At 37.2% G+C, this 14,185-nt stretch overlaps 1 protein-coding gene across 10 annotated transcripts in view; it reads right to left on the bottom strand.

Moving 5' to 3' along the window:
* Positions 1-14,185, bottom strand: part of LOC135218566 (sodium/potassium/calcium exchanger 2-like) — a 490,480-nt gene that overhangs the window by 261,166 nt on the left and 215,129 nt on the right. Inside the window, exon 1 of one of the 10 annotated variants that reach the window (XM_064254944.1) lies at positions 1,743-2,293. The exons of the other annotated variants lie outside the window; for them this stretch is intronic. The gene's annotated coding sequence lies outside the window, so the exon portion shown is untranslated. Of the gene's footprint in view, positions 1-1,742; positions 2,294-14,185 lie in introns of those variants that run through there. 10 annotated transcript variants of the gene reach the window in all.

Raw genomic sequence — 14,185 nt, 5'->3', positions numbered from 1 at the left:
GACAGCTGTTTCGCCTTATGGCATTATCAAGCGACTACTGACTTACAATCTGACCTTTCGGCCTATTTATCTCATCGTGTGGGAGGTATGACCTCGAGGTATGGGTACTGGTTAGTCTAGGGATTAACAGCTTAAGGGCGTTGTTTTAGTTACAAAGAATATAAGGACATATGTACTGCGACAATAAGAGTGAAAGTTTAAACAGTGGTTAAATAAATATCAAAATACAATGCCATGTGCTAGGAGTTTTCCTTAATGTATGTTTTTTAAAATTTAATATGTTACATGTTGGTTTTAGATAAAAATTACAAAATTACATACAGGAATGAAAATGAATATAGAAATCTAAATACGGGAGTACAAATATATGTATATATTTTATAGCATGCATAAAGGTACAAGAGATAATTTCTGTTTATACATAAATGTGTATGATTTAAATTTGAGTGTGTGTGTGTGTGTGTGTGTGTGTATGTCCAAAATGGTCTACGTTGGTTAACGGTTGCTGATTCGGTGTTGGGCGGGGGGGGTCTCAGCGACCTGAGTAAGGATGTTACTTGACTTTCGCTGACGCTGGGTCTTCTCATGCCTCCAAGGGGTCGCGATGTTCTCGGTGGATTGGGGCGCGCTGTCTGGTCCCTGTTGGCTTGGGTATTCCTTCTCCTGCTGGAGGGGAGTATATGGTCCGATTCTTGTTGGACGTTCAAGGTCGGCTTCTGAATAGCGATGCTCACTGCTTCCGTTATTAAGAGGCGACCGTAGTTGTCTTCTCTGTGTACGACCTGGGTGCCTTCTATGAGCTCTTGTAGAGATGGCTTCCTGTCGTGAACATCTATGTAATGTTGATGGATGGCCCCTTGATTTCTATGAGCCAGCAGACGTCTCCGAAGGGTCGTTGTAGTGTGCCCGATGTAGTTTTGGCTGTGAGGTTTACACACCTCCTCTGGACAAGTAAATTTGTAAACTACATTCGTGCACATCTCCTTCGGTCCCCCCGGAGCGGTGCTGTTCTTCATTACTAGTAAGCCGAACGAGAATCGGAAAAAACTTCGTCGGTATGAAGATACCTGCAAGAAACTTATTGATGCCACTAAAGCAATTGCTTTTAACGAATATATATATATATATATATATATATATATATATATATATATTATAATCACGCGTGGAACAGAAATGTATTTCAGACTCCCATCGGGATCGAACCAAGGTCATTCAATTGACACCGCCCTTGCCTTTCGAATGAATGACTTGGGTTCGATCTTGGTGTGAGTCACACACACACACACACACACACACACACACACACACACACACATATATATATATATATATATATATATATATATATATATATAATATATATATATATATATATATATATATATATATGATTCTTATGCGTCTTTTCTTTATTTGAAAACTACGATTTCGCACCATTAATTCATGACGCAAGCTTTACCTAACGTAAGTCAGACCCAAAAACATGGCCCACAGTAAATAAAAAAGTGATATATTCAGCCTATAAAAACTCTACACAAACAGTTATTTCAAACCCGACTGTATGGCCCTTATGAAAAGGGCGAATGCAGTATAACGATAATAAGTCCATTTGAAAGAAAAAAAAAATGAAATGTCTGTCCTTTAAAAAAAAATGAATCACCTACGGTCTGCAGTATCACTTAAGTATCACTTGGATTGTAAGACGAATCATCATATCAAAAAAGGCGACCAACATTTACCTGGTACTGGGATTGCAGAGCATTGCTTCCTTTGTCTCTCGTTTCAGTCTCTGTCACACAACGGACTACTTGCGAATGCCAACACTTCTACTGTCATACGCGTCGAGGGCGACCTTACGCATAGCAAAACCACATCTCCAGTTTTCCGCAGAGATTTCTCTCTCTCTCTCTCTCTCTCTCTTCTCTCTCTCTCTCGTTTTATCGTCTCACTCGGCGGAGAAGTATCGACTCTCTTTTGTTATGGCAGTGGATCAGGATGATTTCCCCGTGTCACTAAAACACAAAGCACGATGAATCGGAATATTGTAGTGGACAAATAGAAGAAGAAGAAGTAGAAGACGCTGTTACTTCACCCGGAGGAACTTCTAAAGAACTGTGTTTTATCGAAGGGATTCGAGGACGAGTACGAGGTTCGATTCACAGCAACGAGGCCAACTGGCGTGCATATCCCAGAGCCAGACTCGAAATGGGGCCGCTCGACCGATCGACTACCACAGCGACGACGACGAGGAGGAGGAGGACGAGGAGAAACGGCAGCAGCAGCCGCGTCGGTGGAATAGAAGCAACTGAGAGAGAGAGAAAGAGAGAGAGAGGGCGAGAGAGAGAGAGCGAGATACTGGAGGGGCTTTGCACAAGTCACTATTTTGATCAATTATTGACTTTAAGCCTTCCAGGCCCTGAGGAGACCGCCACCACCAACACGACGGAGCTGACACTAGCTACTACTAGCTACTACTAGCTAGCTACTACTAGCTATCTAGCTAGCTAGCTACGGTCTGTAAAGCGCTGCTGCTGCTGCTGGGTTTGGTACGTTCTCCTACATCTACTTTTTATTCGCTAATTCTACTTTCATTCTACGGATTTTTCCTTCGATTCCTGAATGGGAATTCTCATACCTCCTTTTTATCTGCTTCTCATACGAGACCTTCACCTTACTACACCTACTTTTATCCACTTTTATTCTTCTTTTTCGTTTCATTTTCTCCTTCCACCACCGTACCCCTTTGATTCCTTCACGTGGAGAACTCTCATACCTCCTTTCAGATCTCTCTTCTCGTAGCGAACAGCTCTCCCTCCCTGGCTTTATCGATCGTGACATAATCACCACTACTGCATTAATGCAAAGGTAATCTGTAGCCATTTGGGCAAATCTGTATCACCGTCGTTGTGTGTCATTACCTGCGGGAAATTTCCTAACTAACGAAATGAACCGTAAATTTCGTGTCAAGGACTGGAATGGAATGATCCTACTGGATGAAGTGACGAAATACGTAATAGAGAATTGACAAAGAAGAGCCAGTCTATGATTCTGCGAATATTGTTTGAGAACTGATGACGTACCCTGGGAGTCAAGAATTGCCTCCCACACGCTTCTTTTGATCTAAGACCGTCGCATAGAAGGTATGGAAGATATAGAAAAGGTGTTTCTATTCTCGAATATAAATACAGAAGGGACTCTGTCATGACCTTGATGGCGACGGCTGAAGGCATGCGCTCGAATGCTCGCATTATGAAATATGATCATCATTATTAAGAGTACATCAGCTCCTCCATTCTAGAAGATAGCTTTAGAAATTCGGGCGGTATCTTTGATAAGCGTATATCCCAGAGAGCCTGAATCTGCAGTAGTTTCTACTCTGTGTATTTCACGTGGAAACAAAAACAAAAAGAAAAAAAAACTAATTTGGAAGAAGAGCTCTGATAAGGTTCACTAGGAGAGAGAGAGAGAGAGAGAGAGAGAGGGGGGGGGGGGTGCATTTTCTTAAAACTCCCGAGGATCATCTACGCCAAATGAATCAGGTCAAAAATAGAACTGTTTTCACGGCAAATCCAACCATCTCCTCCCCTACTCCATTCCCCCCTTCCCCAACTCCTTCCTTCAGTCTCCCCCCCCAACACAACCCCGCCCCGCCCTTCCCGGGCGAGATGGATTATCAAATTTTTAAGCTATTTATGAGCTTCCGTCTGCTTCAGTAATCTGTAGAAGTTGGACAAGAGCAGATGCGTCTCTTTCGTAATCATTTTTGTCGCCGTAATCTTTCTTATATTCGGTTACTTTTTACTATGTCTGTTCATTTATTTCCATTTCCTACTTTTTGTCAGTGGTTTTATTTGCCCTTTTTATGTATTAATTCATCTAATTTATACAAATTATACGTCAGCAATCAGACTTGTGTATCAAGACTGTAAAAACATAAATAGAGTCTTAGTAGGATTGCTATAGTAGATTCACATCAACCGTGCATTTGATGTCTAGGCCCGTCCCTTACGACGCTCCTGATTGGCTGTTGATAAGCCAATCACAAGGCTGGAAACTCTCATTCTCTCGAGAGAGCTCACATGGGTAGGTTCTATGTTCCACCTCCTGAGGGATCCGTCTTTCAGGAGAGGTGGAACATACATCCTGCCCATGTGAACTCTCTCGAGAGACTTTTCAGCCCTGTGATTGGCTTATCGACAGCCAATCAAGAGCGTCGTAAGGGACTGGCCTAAACATCAAATGCACGGTTGCTGTAAATTTACTATAACTCTGTTGGCTTTGTGTTTAAATATATATATGAAAAAAAAAAACACAAATAAATATATCTATTTTTCTGCTGATCGGCGGACGCCAGTGCGTCCTAGAAATAAACCACTCAATCAATCCCAAATATATTTCTGATGAACGGTTCCCGGGTAAAAATAAATACATCTCTCTCCTTTTTTTTATTTAATAAGCTCTGGCTTTACGTGGATCTATCAAGTTCCCATTACGGATCGTATCCCGGGGATTAAGAGTTAAATGGAAAAAAAAAATCTTTCCCTTTATCTTGCTCTGATATATATATGTGTAAGGATTGCAATTCTAATTTGGCAGGATTTTTCGTTTCTCTCTCCGCTAAAAGTAATTTCTGAAATATTTTCTTTCGGGCCAGAATACGCCGCCAAAGTGAATTACGTTTAGGCAGTTTTGTTATTTAAAGAATAACATACACGCACAAATAAATATATGTATATATGTATGTATGTGTATATATATATATATCTATCTATCTATCTATATATATATATATATATATATATATATATATATATATATATATGTAAGTATATATATGATGTATGTATATATATATATATATGTATGTATATAATATTTATTTATATAAATAAATATATATATATATATTTTTATATATATATATGTATATATATATATATATGCATATCATTATTTATATATTTATATATATATGTAAGAATATATTTACATATATCTGTGTGCGTGCAAATGCATTTCCTTCTCTATTTTATGTCTCTGCTCAAATAATTAAAATCAATTTCACAGCTAACGTTATATATTCTTATTCATTATAATGGATTAAAATCATTTCCAGAACATTCTATTTTATTCGCTCCATTTCTATATTCCTAATATTCGCCTTTTTTCTTTTCAACCGAATTCTGGGGAAGCCTCTTGATATGCAAGAACAATATCACAAATAAATAACAACAACAATAATAATAATAATAATAATAATAATAATAATAATAATAATAATAATAATAATAATAATAATATAATAATGAACCAAACAAAAACTTCTTTCAGTTTTCTTCTGAAGATTGAAAAACAAACCCACAAAATGTAACTACTTAGAAGTAAACACGTTATACACAGTGATTTTGTGGGTTTCTTTTTCAATAATAATAATAATAATAATAATAATAATAATATAATAATAATAATAATAATTGAGCTAAAGGTTTACAAAGTGTCATTCCCTTCAACCAAGTTTGTCTCAAAGAATCTTCTTCAAAATAATAATAATAATAATAATAATAATAATAATAATAATAATAATAATAATAATAATAATAATAATAATAATAATACACAAGCTACAAACACTGTCGACTAGAGAGCCGTGTGACCGTTTTCTCTTTTGTCCCGCTATTTTTGGCCCATAAAATTTGTGTGAAAATGTGCCAGCGCCATCTGTCGCGAGAGTTACACTCCAATATTGAAACGCGTTTCAGATTGTAGGTCTGTTCTTTCATCCTTTTATATAAATCTATTTTATCATATATATATATATATATATATATATATATATATATATACATATAGCCATATACATAGTATATATAAATATATACATACATACATATATATATATATATATATATATATATAATAAATCATATATATATATATATATAAATATACATATATACACACATATATAGCCATATACATAGTGTATATATATGCATATATATATAGATATACATAGTATATATACATACATATTATACACACATATAATCATACATCTGTCTGTCGTTTTCCCGTTTATGAAGAAGATCAGGATACTTGCTTAAAAAGTCAGGAAGGTTCTCACGTTTTTTTTTTTTATAATAGTAAAGATGTTGGTTTAAATCTGAGACCCTCGAGAGATAAATGTATTTAGCTATTTAGCTGTCGTGTGTATGAAAGGAATACTGGTTTATTTGCTCAGAATGCACTAAAACTGAATGAAAACATTCTGATGTTCATTATGTACTTTTATAAACGGTTTCAGAAAACAGGCAAATCTATATAAGAGTTTCGTCTTAAAAGCAACATACCAGCACATACCAGCAGGGTAGTTAGAAAACTGTTTCATTACTCATAGCAATAGGCTAGTAATGGTGGTATGGAGTTTAATAAGACATTCTTTGTAAATGGCTTTCGTAAAATAAGAAGAATGTGAATTCGAATGTCAACAACTACAAAATCTAAAGAGAAGGGGTTAAGAACATGAATCTGGCTTTTCATAATAACAGAAATCCTACCAAACAAGAATGGAAGAAGAAAAAGAGGAACTATCCAAAATGCTGCCATCACCTAAAAATCGCTGGCCTGACATATTACATATTCTGAAGTCAACGGAAAGATCGTATCTGGCTGTCAGGGAGACTGGCGTCAATTACGCTCTTGTACAGTAAGTTCCAGAAGTGAAGCGACAAATTTCAGAGAATTTCGTTCGAAATTCACTAACTGGCAACTACAACTCGTAGCTGAAAAACTTATTTTCTTTTTACAGGGAAAGCTCTATCACGCAAAATAAAGCTAACATATGATGCACAAATATCAAATCTATGATATTTATAACAATCATAAGAAAAAATTACGCTAATAGTAATTATTTTAAAGTATAGTAATTACTTCAAACCATAGACACGAAACAATTTGAAATTCCGGTTCAACACAGGATTACCAACATTACCAATGTATATTTCGAGCAATGTGGAAACAAATATTTAATATCATAGTGTATTATCAATTAGTTTAGCGAAGATGCATTAAACCATGTAAGTATCAATAGAATGTAAAGGGAAAATCTTTGCGACATTAAACATAATCAACCATGAATGCACCTAGATTCAATAGAGAAGTTGGGTGTGGTTGGTAGTTCTGTTTCTAGCTTCTAGGACCGAGCATAAAACACCATCTTCGAGAAAGGCTCTAACTGCTGCTGCTACCTTCAGTTGACTAGGCCTAGTTCCAGGCATTGCAAGGCTTACAATGCAGGGCCACTGTGTGTTATTTAGGCAAAGATAGAACCTTCAGGACCGACACCAGGACCTATCCTTGCACCTGGGAAACAGACTCGCTATATAAAAAAAATAAAAAAGACGGTCGCAAGCAACCAGAACACCCGTAAAATCACCACCTGGTTAAGTAGGGAGACGACAGACCACAACCACCCCTCCCCCCCTCTACCTCTACCTCTACCAACAATACTAACTCCACCTTTTTAACTTCAACCTTTTACATCAAATCTTCGAATCATATCCCAACCGTGAAATTTAAGACTGAATTTGCGTAAGTGGGCGTATCATAAAGGAGTGATATCACCCGAATTCATATTTCCACGGACAACCAGTAATTAGTTCGATCCAGTCAAGCATTATTGTATAACAGAAATTTACGAGTTTTTTGGGTATAGATATATATTATATATATTATATATATATATATATATATATATATATATATAAAGAAGCACCCGAGCATGACCAATAGGCCTAGTGCTCGATTCTTACAACAGACCTCTGGTTATTCCTGACTAGATAAAAGGGTTCCCTGAGAGAGAGAGATGAGAGAGAGGAGAGAGAGAAGAGAGGAGAGGAGAGAGAGGAGAGAGAAGAGAGGAGAGATAACAGAGAGATACTCGAATTAAATAAGGCTAGCCAAGCATACTTTCACACTCCGGATCGTATGGACAAGAATAGTCTCTCTTATGCACTGAAAAAAAAGTGTGAAAACCTACGAAAATACTAGTTTGGTGCGACCCTAAAACGCAATTCCACATGCAAAAATTTGCACAATTGAGAAATTTGATGACATTATTAACTAACAAGCTGGAAAATATATTTCCTTGATTCTTGAAATAGGCCATACCATGTAACCAATGCTAAACGCGCATATAAATTGGATTTAGTTTTTTTTTTTTACACCAACTTGTGTCTTATTTGTATTTCAATTAATCAGATGCTAAACTTTTCTTTGCTTTATCAAAAGAAATCATAATAACTTTCGATATACCGCTATAAAAGTAGAAAGTTAATTTACAAATATTAGGCCAACGCTTATGCACACGGTTCTTGCTGCCACTCTATGGTGAACACTTGATATCACACTCTGAGAACCGCAGATGTTTCCTTGGGGAAATTCTTTTTTTTTTTCTTTTCTTTCAATAAACAATTATTGGACTAACATTGATCATTCACTGGGAAATAGTTTCTGCGCTTATACACTTAATCACTGATATGTATTATCAAATAAATAGGATGACAATAATTGGAATAAGATATACTAACTGGCAATCCCACGAGTTTCTAAAGAAGTACTTACAACCAATTCTGAGATTTGTCGCTTCACTTCTGGAACTTACTGTCATCATTAATATCAGGTAGGTTCATTCACCTCTGCATGTTCTGATGTCACAAAGATGCATACACACACTCCTGAGGAATTATTTATCCTTTTGTTAACCTCTGGTTTGTATTTGTATGTGTATATGTGTACAACACACACACACTCATACACACACGCACATATATATATATATATATATATATATATATATATATATATATATATGAATAACTTTATCACGAAATGTATAAAACGTGATACTATGGATAAATAAAGGTAATGCCTCGTGTTTTCATTTTCCTCCGTGGCATGACCTTTATATATATATATATATATATATATATATATATATATATATATATATATATCTATATATATGTGTGTGTGTAATAGATATATATATATATATATATATATATATATATATATATATATATATGTCACTAAACCACAACACGCGAAGAGAATGGAGAAATTAATATATACATTTTGAGGCCAATGTATTTCTTCTACTGTTGTATACTTGAAGTTATAATAGTATTTGCCTCTTCGTGCAAGCAAGATCAGAGCATCCACAAAACGGAAGAGAGAGAGAGAGAGAGAGAGAGAGAGAGAGAGAGAGAGAGAGAGAGAGAGAGAAACCGATTGCCAATTTCTGAGTAGTACCTCTGGCTGATCGTGCCCGAAGAAACTGCTTTCTACGTCAGGGAACCGAAATGGGCTAAAAATAACCTCAATCTTGCCTGGCATTGTTTTTTTTTTTTTTTTTTTTTTTTTTTTTTGTGCAAAGGTCCGACGTGACGGGCAACTAAATGTCTTATACACCGAAGGGCTGAAGAAGGATAAGAGGCTGTGCGTATGTGTGTGTGTATGTGTGTAGGGAGAGAGGCCTAACCCTAAAGGAAGCAATATTCCGCCTCTTCAATGGGACATAAAATAAGCATTTCGGCGGCGCGATAGAAACAGTCCCTACAAAGGGCATTTAGGAGATTGCCTTCATGTGGGCGACTTAGCGCGTCGGGCGTGACAAAGCGGGAATATCTCACGCTTTCCTATGGTACAATACGTACTCATTCATGCCTATTCTCTGTTTTTTTTCATCTGTCCATCCGCCTGTGGTGTTTTTGTATGGTAACACTGCGTCCCGGGCTTTAGATAGTTACATTCAGCTTACATTCAACGATTATAATAATATCCTATTTCGAATATTAAAGGTGTAATTCGCATACAGTAAATTATTAAAACACTTTTCAGTTGCAAATGTACACCCAGATATCCTTTTATTTACCTAAAACTTACAAATAGCGTAACTATCTAAAGCCCGGGACGCAGTGTTACCATACAAAAACACCACAGGCAGATGGACAGATGAAAAAAAAAACAGAGTATAGAATGTCGCCTCGAATCGGCTTCTTGAAAGAAAGCGAAAATAGTTCTAGGTAGATCTGTCCTGTCGTTCAATAAATGATCATTTTACAGAGACATATCCACGTGAATCTTACGACAGGATTTTTCCAGACCGTAAGTGAGAATAAGTTATCAGTCACTACAACATCTAGATTTGCTGTTTTGTTTTGGTTTCCCGGACTGGGAAGAGAAAATCCTAACGCTGTTCAGTGGAAATGTAGGTTGCTTCTTCACAAACACTGCAGGGAATACAACACACAGCTTAAGAAATCGACCACAAAATTATGGAGAAATGGAAAAAAATGGAAATGTTGGTTTTTTGACAAACGCGAGAAGGTCATGTGGCGTGGGAGAAGTGCACACAAAACTTATTTTAATATCAATTCAAGAACAAAGCGTCATCTTGAAGTTTCACGCTCTCTAACAGTACATTTATGACGCCGGAAAATTTATACTCATTCATTCATACGTTTCACCGATACCTCACACAGTCCATCTTAGCCGTTGGAAAGGCTACGAAAAATGGAAACGCCTGTCATTCTTGTCTGTCAATAAATCTGACCCGCAAAATGATTCTAATTTCCCACCAGAGCTACCAAACCGGACGAATCCGGCAGTCGCAGGCCGCAATAAATTAGACAACTGATTAATTCTCTCTAGGTCGACTTCACCTGCACATTTCAATACCAGATTTTTGTCGGAGGCCGAGATCTGAGCTTTCGCTGGGATGAGAATAGTGAAATCCCACCTCGCTGACAGCGGTTCAGGTGAGGATCGCCACTCATTAGAGGCTCAATACAGGTAATGCTTAAACATGATAAAATATATTTAAAGGCTATTTTCTACTTTTGTGTTTGGAGACTGGTTTATAGTTGACTCTATATGCAGCAATGTGAAAAGAGAGGCAATGCCCAGAAAAAGAAGAGATACGTAATTAAATGTCGATCACATTTACCGTAGACACAATGTACATCAAGCATCTATTTTACAAATAAGTTGGAAAGCAGTCAAGGAAGGGACTAGTGCTCGACTCCACCGGCAACATGCAATCTTTTGAAAGCCGTCTTCAGTAATGAAGGAAGTTCAAGAAAACGAGCTGGTGCAATCCAAACCAACCTGTTCCAGCGCAGGCTCCATCACATGAATGGCTAAGGAAATAAGAAAGCTAATGTCGGCCATTGGAATCTATCCAGCCAACCAGGGCGTTTCAGGAGAGGAACACCAGTTGGAGGAAGGAACAATAAAATCAAACGACCCGGAGATCAGCATTTTCATTCACTGGTTTGCCTTAGAAGGAAGTCCACTGCGTATACGAAGATTGAGGTAATTATAGTTACTATTACTGCGCAGCACTGTGGATTTGAGCAACAGGGGGAAAACACACGAACTCTGAATGAACTCTGAATGAATGAATGAATGGATGTCATTTCTTTGTGTTATTGCAATGAAAAACATTCAAAGAACAATCATTAGGCATATTACAACAAGGACAAAGCTCAACAACCCTATATAATTTGAAATTCATCTTGAAAGGCCTAATATTCATACTGAAAGATAGATACAGGTTAGAAATGAAAAATACGAAAATTCTAAAGTTGGAGACGAACAGCGAGACGGAACAAAAATAATCCTTTTTTATATATCTCTCAAAGAAATTCAATCGCTGAGATACGAATATATCTCTGCTACATTGAAGGGGAATAAAATCCTTCCGACTCTCCTAGAAGAGAGAAAGGCACACTTCCCGACACAGAGAAACTGAAGGACTCTCAAGCCGCGGAATATGAGGAATTCAAACGCTGGAGTGATAGAAAAGGTGAGGCTGAAGTAACTGAGTTAGGACGACTTCTTGATTTATGTGCCTATGGGAGAGAAGGTGGCAGGCAATAAGTCAGCCACCGAGAGCAACGCTTGTGGTTTTATTTGGAGAGAGAGAGAGAGAGAGAGAGAGAGAGAGAGGAGAGAGAGAGATCGTCCTTCTTCTTGCACTTACTTCACCTCAGAAAGAGAAAGAAACTTCTTCTTGCACTTACTTTATCTCCGACGAGGAGACGAGAGAGAGAGAGAGAGAGAGAGAGAGAGAGAGAGAGAGAGAGAGTTACCACCCTTCCTTTTGCACTTACTTCGCCTCAGAGAGAGAGAGAGAGAGAGAGAGAGAGAGAGAGAATTACCACCCTTCCTCTTGCACTTACTTCACCTCAGAGAGAGAGAGAGAGAGAGAGAGAGAGAGAGAGAGAGAGAGAGAGAGAGAGAGAATTGATACCCTTGCTCTTGTGCTTTCTTCAACTTTTTTTACCAGCGCCACAGAAGTAACGGGGCCATCGTGGTACAAGTAGTACAAACGTCATCGTACTTTTATATTCCGCTATTTCTATTTTCATTAATTTCGTGTTTGTTCAGCTATAAGAAACGTTTCTTGCCTAAATACGGACTAACTTTGTACCAGCTACATAAGTGATTTATTTAGAGTAAGGCGGAATGACCAGATTCCTCAGTAAAAAAAAAATCATAATCAATTCATCAAGATGACTAGAATCACGTCACAGTACTACCATTGATTACTTTCGTCAATAATTGAGCCATTAGTGACTGACACTGAAGGTCATCTGTGTCTGCCTAACGATTGTTTTTGTTTTAGTGATTGAAGATTTATATCCCTATGACGTTAATGGTATCAGAATAGCAGAAATACAAGATTCTATCTTTGTTTCACAATGACCTTAATTGACAAATGTAAATGAATTCAGGAAGAATTCACAAATGGTTTGATAAGAGTCTGCGGAGCCTTTTCAAGGAACATCATTATTTTTTGTATTGATAATATATTATTGATTGATGCTAAATAATAACTTTTCATGTAGATACATATCTACACACATTATACATACATACATATATATATATTATATAATATATAACACTCACACGAAAGTCATTTATCAAGTTACAGTATGTATGTATGTATGTATATATATATATATATATATATATATATATATATATATATATATATATATATAATTTACCTAAATATAACATTTCCCTCAACAAGGGTGGCTACGGGAAAAAAATCATGATAACAATCGCTAACACATTCATTTGCACGCCCAGAGGCTAAATCGTGGGTGAACACCCTTTGCTGCTTACTAAATCTTACGACTGGTAACAAGAGAGCATAAATCATTCCCAACATGGTCTGGAAATGGTCTGGAAATGGACGTGGGGTATTAAATGATTATAAGAAGATTTATACGCAATTTTTTGTGTGGGTGCTAGCCTTACATGCTGTAATTTGCTTTCGCCCTTTAAGGCAAAATAAGCAATAATGGATTACGTAGTTACGCCATTGAAGATTATACGCAACGATGACATATGATTCCCTTGGAATAATGTATTGTAACTAATGCCTAACTGACGGTTCAATTTTTAGAAGGCTGGAAAGCTGTGTGGTTTTCTCTGGATACGGACAGAATGAAGGGCATTATATAGTAATGCTTTTTTTTTTAGAAGAATGAATGAATATACGATCAAGAATGACTGTGGAAAGTTGTCGTACTGATTAGGCTGAGAAAGAGTGAAAGATGAGAGTGCATATCAAAGTGGCAGAATGCATTACTGTCTTTCAATATATCATATCATTCTATCCGAACTGCATCTGGAAAAGGAAATGAGCCAACATGAAAATGTCATTACATCCCCATAAATTCGCTCCCCCCCAAAAAAAAAAAATTTAATTAAAATCACTTTTACGGAATGAATGTATATACACCGCTGTCAACAGCTACGATGGGGGTTTGGTTTGGGGAAATATTCGAATTAATGGCACCCGCCCGCCCACTTCCCCCCCCCCCCCCCCCCCCCTTCTTCCCCCCCCCCCCCCTCCCCCTACCCACACCCTCCCAAAAAAAGTAATGTGAATAAAGATTTCATGTCCAATGATGTGACACAGCGTTGGGGTGTAATGAATATCCGATATCACTCGAGAGAATGAAGGGGCTGCACCCTTGTGACCGAGTATTACATACGATAAAAAAAATAAAGAACAGACATTTAAATCAGGCAACCAACAGGGGACGGGTGAAATAATGCCCCTGGTATCCCCAGTCCCGGGTACCCCGTACCCCTCGTT

This window comes from Macrobrachium nipponense, chromosome 9, assembly GCF_015104395.2.
Source record: "Macrobrachium nipponense isolate FS-2020 chromosome 9, ASM1510439v2, whole genome shotgun sequence".
Classification (NCBI taxonomy): Eukaryota; Metazoa; Arthropoda; class Malacostraca; order Decapoda; family Palaemonidae; genus Macrobrachium; species Macrobrachium nipponense.
This window is presented reverse-complemented; position numbering and strand designations above follow the sequence as displayed.